The 7101-nt window shown below is 38.0% G+C and overlaps 1 non-coding gene across 1 annotated transcript; it reads right to left on the bottom strand.

Annotated features, from left to right (window-relative positions):
• Positions 1-6765: 6765 nt before the first annotated feature.
• On the bottom strand, positions 6766-6892 carry LOC130031322 (small nucleolar RNA SNORA9). The gene has a single exon (XR_008793669.1). It is a non-coding gene; the product is annotated as a small nucleolar RNA SNORA9 (small nucleolar RNA).
• Between the last annotated feature and the right edge of the window lie 209 nt (positions 6893-7101).

Here is a 7101-nt window from a genome sequence, read left to right as displayed (position 1 = left end):
ATTAATATTGTTTTAAGTACAAAAAAAAGGTCAAATTAACTCCTCTCAAAACTCAAATATAACTTTTATAAGTGGAAGCCCACTTCAAATAGTCTGATAAATAATTTGAATAAAAGTATAGCCTTAGTTTGTCTGTGAAACATGTTTGCCACTCAATGCCTCTTTTGCAGACCACAACACCCAAAAGGAGAGAGAGAACACAGGGGATTGCCCTGCCACAGAGACGGGGGGATGGGGGGATGGGGGTGGGAGGGATATTATCCATGGTGGTGGAAAATGGGCACTGGTGGAGGGATGGGTATCTGATCATTGTATAATTGAAACCAAAGCACAAAAAATTGTAAATCTACAACTTTAAAAAAAATAAAATAAAATAAAGGGGGGAAAAAAAAAGTATAGCTTTAAGGAATGCATGCAGGTAAGAAATGCTGAAGAGAAAAAGCACACCACACTGTATTCTGATATTGGAGAAAACAGCAGCATTTTCTCAAATGACTGCTGCCATTCAGTTGTCTGGTGATGGAGACTGAATGTGTACATGGTCTGTTTCACCAGCAGGGTGAGCTCGGTCCTCTACATAAACGTTTCTATGTAAATCTCATGTAAACTAAAAGAAATCTTTTCTATAGTTACAAGCATGGGTGAATACATGCATAAAAGCAAACTATTAAATATGATTGTTGACTAAAACTAATTTATTATTTACTATTAAATATGATGGTATAAAAATTTCATAGAGCCCTCCCGTTGATTGTCGATTTGCTCGAGCGGGCCCAGTAACGTCTCCATTGGAGACTTTGTTGTTACTGTGTCTGGCATATCGAATACTCTCGGTAGCTTGCCGGGCTCTCCGAGAGGGGCGGAGGAATCGAACTCGGGTCGGCCATGTTGGCCGCTTGTAAGGCGAACGCCCTACCCGCTGTGCTATCGCTCCAGCCCTAAAAATTTCATAGAGCAGCCCTACAAAAAGAGCTTTAAAAAGTAATTACTATATTAAGATTCTACCACATGTTTTGTAGTCACAGTGTCACCAAAGTAAAATTATATTTTACTGAAGTATTTAAATCTCTCCTATTTTTCTTATTACTAATCTTTATTGTTTTCTCACTTGTATTTGCTAATTTTTGTTTTGCTTTTCCTATTTTTTTTAATTCCACGTGCTTGGTTTTTCATCTTTTATAGGATTATGGTTTAGCTCTATACTAAACATTAAAATAAAATCAATTATTTTCAGTGTAAATATATAGTATACAAAGCATATTGAAAATATTTCAAATTTTAAGTGTACAATAACTTTAAGCAAATATTATTACCAAATACAAATTTTATTTATTTATTTATTTTGCTTTTTTTAGGTCACACCCAGCGATGCGAAGGGGTTACTCCTGGCTCATGCACTCAGGAATCACTCCTGGCGGTGCTCAGGGAATCATATTGGATGCTGGGAATCCAACCAGGGTTGGCTGCGTGCAAGACAAACGCCCTATCCACTGTGCTATCGCTCCAGCCCCCAAATACAAATTTTACATATAAAATATTTCAGAAAATTTAACCACAATTCTGAACAAACTGCCAAATATAGAGGATTATTTCATCAACATAAAGGAGAAAGTGCTTAATAACTGACCTAGTAGAAGAAGGCACTATCACCAAATGTCTTCCAATGCAGCTTCAAATGGTTGGGTATAAAAGTTTATCCATAGGATTATAAGATCAAGTTAACCTACATATGTATTAAAAAGGATGTTTAAGTCAATACAGTTCAATGCCACCTTAAAAATCAAACACATTAGTTTATAATGCGAAACTTACTCAGTATTGTCATGACATTATAAAATAAATAAACTGCATCCTTAATAACAAATTGCAATCTTCAGATTAGTTATGTGGATAGATTATTGCATTATTCACAGAAAAATTTTACAAAACAAGAAAGCGTACATGCTGTCTGAAAACCCAGAAAACAGGAGCAGGTATTAAAAGCAGAAATAATGGTGCCTCGCCTGGACTCCTTAACCCCTACTCCTCTATACCACATGGACGCTCAGACTGCAGAAAGAGCTGTCAGAAACCTAAGAAACTGAGATGGGACATTTTGGCTTTCAAGTAACTTTTAATACCTAATAATATATATAATTTCTTAGTCTTTTAACAAAGAATACACTGAACTAACAACATTTTTAAGTTATGCAACTCAGATTTATGTAAAAACAATTGTTTCCGATAATGCTCAATAACATTAAAGGTATATTACAGAGATAGGTATATTATTATGGCCATTCGCTTTGAAAGAAATTCCGAGAATAAACATAGCTTTCAACGTTAATTCACACAATGAATATATGACCAACTTTAATTTTATTTATTTATTTTTTGCTTTTTGGGTCACACCTGGAGATGCACAGGGCTTACTCCTGGCTCTGCACTCAGGAGTTACTCCTGGCGGTTCTCAGGGGACCGTATGGGATGCTGGGAATAGAACCCGGGTCGGCCACGTGCAAGGCAAACGCCCTACCCGCTGTGCTATCTCTCCAGCCCCGACCAACTTTAATTTTAAATGGTATATCTGCTGACTAAAAAATATGCAAAACATTTAAAACACATACACTTCAGCAAAATTAATGGATACTTCTTTTCTATAAAATTATGTAAAGGGTTTAAATTAACTTTTATCTTTGACTTTAGTGAATTTAAACTATGTGTAATAATAATATTATCATCCATATAGGAAAGGAAAAAATCAAGCTCTCACTATTCGCAGATGATATGATACTATATCTAGAGAATCCTAAAAGCCTCTACCAAGAAACTCCTTGAAACAATAGACTTGGACAATAAAGTCGCAGTACCCAAAAATTGTGCCCCAGAAAATCAAGTACCTCGGAATCAGCCTAAGGAGTAAAGGACCTCTACAAAGAAAACTGCAAAACGCTACTCCACAAAATAAAAGAGGACATGAGGAAATGGAAACATATCGCCTGATAATGAATAGGAACAATTAATATTGTCAAAATGGCAATACTCCCCAAGGCACTATACAGATTCAATGTGATCCCTATGAAGATAGCCATGAAATTCTTCAAAGAAATGGATCATCAAGCACTCCTAAAATTCATTTGGAGCAACAAATGCTCACGAATAGCTAAAGCAATTCTTGGGGAAAAGGGTGGGGAGGCATCACCCTCTCCATCCTCAAACTCTACTACAAAGTGGTAAGAATAGTTGTAATAAGTACCAGGAGGTCTGCTCCACGTCTTGGAAGCCGGCAGCACATGCTGGGGGAAAGGGCAGTTCAGACAGAAAAGGAAACACCAAGTAAAGGGTGTTTGGAGGACTCGCTGGGGATGCAAGATGCGTGCTGAAAGGCTGAAAGTAGACTATAGACCGAACACGGTGGCCACTCAATACCTCTATTGCAAACCCCAACACCCTAAAGGAAAGAGAGAGAAAAAGGGAATGCCCTGCCATAGAGGTGGGGTGGGGTGGGGGTGGGGTAGTGGGCAGGCTACTGGGTTCATTGGTGGAGAATGGATGGGCACTAGTGGATGATGGGTACTTGATCATTGTGTAACTGAAACCCAAATACGACAGTTTGTAAGTCTATTTACAAACTAGTTACCATGTAGCTGTACATGGTATCTCACTAATATATATATATATATATATATATATATTATCATTACAACATATAATTATAAATTAAACTCATAAAAATTAAATTTAAAAAATTCAAGGAGATTAATCTTTACAATATAATTAAGGGAAAAGATTTATAGAAATACGAACTACCTAGTCATGCATGGTGTCCAGTATTTGATTTAACCAGTCATATATAACGTAAAATCTTCTTGAGATGCACATGTCAGTCATTTCTTGGAATTATTTAAAAAAGGAAATCTATCAAAACAAAAAATAGATTAATTTCTTACATTTCAGATATTTATCATTTTTCTCTAAGAAAGCATCTTTAAATAAACTAGTAACTTGATAAAACAGAACTGAGCTTGAAATTCACTAGAACAAATTAACAGTAGGCACAAACTAGGCAAATTTTCAGCAACTGATTAGTTTCTCATATTTTATGTGTTTCTAATTTCTCTAAGAGTTTCTATAAATAAACTACTTCATAAAAAAGAATTGAGCTTAAAAATTCACTAGGACAAATGAATACTAGGCACAAAATGGGCAAAATATCAGGTAGTGCAACAGGCAGAGTGCTCTCATTGAGCATGTACCCAGACTTGATCTTCAGCACCCTGATCATCATCAGGACTGAGCCCTGAGCACAGGGACAGGTGTAAGTCCTGAGCACGCCCAGGTGTGGCTTAATCAAAGCCCACCCACAAATGTTTTCCCTCAATTCCCTGTTCTGTCACAATCACATCTCAGGGTTCATTCCCACTGCTGACTGTCAAATACACTTACTTTGCTTCTTCATCCTCCACATGAGGACGATCATCTGGCATTTGTCTTTTTCTTCTCAGCTCACTTATTATAACAGCTTCCAATTCCATCCAAGTTTCAGCCAGGTGAACCTTTCACCTCTTCTCATAGTTGAGCGGTACTGCACGTGTGTTTGTACAAGCTCTTTATCCACTCATCTCTTGTGGGCACTTGCGTTGTTTCCAGATCCTGGCTGCAGTCAACAATGCTGTGATGAGTACAGGTGTGGAGATGTCCTTCAGGCTAAGCCAAACCAGTCTCTCCAATGAAAAATGAGGTTCCTATCTGGCACACCCCCACTGGCACTTACTCATTTCTGGCTTTGTGTTACACATTTGTGAGTCCCCATGTGAGTGATGTTTTATTTTCACTTTGATTTGCATTTCCCTGATAATCAATGATGACGAATTTCCTTTGCCTCTGGGTCAATTTCACATCTTGAGACCATGTCATTCCTTTCCTTTCCGCATTTTTGAATCGGTTTTTCTGATGGAGAGTTTTTTTTTTTTTTTTTTTTTTAGTGAAACATCATGAGGTACAGTTGTAGATTTACAAATTTTTGTGCTTGGGTTTCGGTCATACCATGATCAAATACCCATCCCTCCACCAGTGCCCATTTTCCACTACCATGGATAATATCCCTCCCCCCATCCCCCCATCCCCCCGTGCCACTGTGGCAGGGCATTCCCTTTTGTTCTCTCTCTCCTTTTGGGTGTTGTGGTCATCAAAAGAGGCATTGAGTGGCAAACATGTTCAGTCCATAGTCTACTTTCAACATGCATCTCCCCTCCTGGGAGGATCCTCCAAACACCCTCCATTTGGTGCTCCCTTCTCTATCTGAACTGCCCTATCCCCTAGAATACCCGGCTGGCCTGTAAGCTATGGAGTAATCCTCCTGGTGTTGATCTCAGCTATTCTTGGGTATTAATCTCATATTTTGTTATTTTATATCCCCCAGATGAATGCAATCTTTCTATGTCTATCCCTCTCTTTCTGACTCATTTCGCTTAGCATGATACTTTCCATATTGTACCACTTGTATGTAAATTTCATGACTTCATCTTTTCTAAGAGCTACATAGTACTCCATTGTGTAGATGTACCAAAGTTTCTTTAACCAGTCATCTTTTCTTGAGCACTCAGATTTCTTTCAGTTTCTGGCTACTGTAAAGAGTGCTGTAATGAACAAACAAGTGCAGATGTCACTTCGACTATACATTTTTGCCTCTCTGAGATATATTCCCAGGAATGGTATTGCTGGGTCAAATGGGAGCTCAATTTCTAATTTTTTGAGAAGCGTCCATACTGTTTTCCAAAAGGGCTGAACTAGTCGGTATTCCCACCAGCAGTGAAGGAGTGTCCCTTTCTCGCCACATCTGTGGCAGCATCAATTGCTTTTGTTCTTTTGAATGTGGGCCAGTCTCTGAGGTGTGAGATGGTATCTCATTGTGGTTTTGATCTGCATCTCCCTGATGATTAATGATGTAGAGCATTTTCTCATGTGCTTTTTTGCCATTTGGATTTCTTCTTTGAGAAAGTTTCTGTTCATTTCATTGCCCCATTTTTTGATGGGGTTGGATGTTTTCTTCTTGTGGAGTTCAACCAGTACTTTGTATATCCTTGATATCAACCCCTTGTCAGATGTGTATTCGGCGAATATTCTTTCCCATTCTGTAGACTGTCTTTGTATTTTGGTCACTGTTTCTTTGGAGGTGCAGAAGCTTCTTAGTTTAAGAAAGTCCCATTTATCTATCTCTGTTTTCACTTGCTCAGTCAGTGGCGTGGCATCTTTGAAGATACCATTAGCTTCAATGTCATGGAGGGTTTTGCCAACTTTGTCTTCAATGTTCCTTATGGTTTCTGGTCTGATGTTGAGGTCTTTAATCCATTTTGATCTTACTTTTGTACATGATGTTAGGCAGAGTTCTGAGCCCATTTTTTTGCATGTAGTGATGGAGAGCTTTAAGAGCACTTTATGTATCTTAGATATTAGTCCTTTATCTTGCGTATGGTCTCAAAATCCTTTCAATCAGCAGAATGTCTTTTAATTGTAGGGCACATTGCTCACAGAATGCAGAAGTGTTCTAGTTTGATATAGTTCCGTTTCTGTTTTTATTACCTTTGCCACTTGAGTTCTTACATTTCAGACTTCACTGTGGTCATGATTTTGGAGAGTCTTGCCTATGTTTCCCCAATGGATTTTTCAAGATTCAAGTGCAATATAAAAATTTTAATTTACTTGAGTTGATTTTTGTTTACAGGGTGAAAGAGGGGTCTATTTTTCCCTTATTGCTTCTGTTTTATTCTTTTTCTTATTTTTCACGATTGTCTGAGATTTCTAACACCTTACTCTGAATGGAGCAGGTCAAGATCTCACAACGTTTCATAATTGCAAGCACTGTGGGAAAGCACAGGGTCACTCCAGACCCAAGTATGATGAAGGCTTGCACCTAATTTCATTTTTTTTAATTGTGACTATCTAGTTTTCCCGTAATCATTGGCTAAAGAGGTTTCCTTGCTCCAATTCATGCACTTCTTCATAAATAAATTGCTCATGCATCTGAGGGTTTCTCCCTGACTTCTCAATCCTATGCCATTGAGAAGAGACTTTTTTTCTTCCGGTACCAACCAATTTTGATTGCTAAAGCTTTGTGTCAGA

Source organism: Sorex fumeus, unplaced genomic scaffold (genome assembly GCF_029834395.1).
Source record: "Sorex fumeus unplaced genomic scaffold, SorFum_2.1 ptg000046l, whole genome shotgun sequence".
Lineage (NCBI taxonomy): Eukaryota > Metazoa > Chordata > Mammalia > Eulipotyphla > Soricidae > Sorex > Sorex fumeus.
This window is presented reverse-complemented; position numbering and strand designations above follow the sequence as displayed.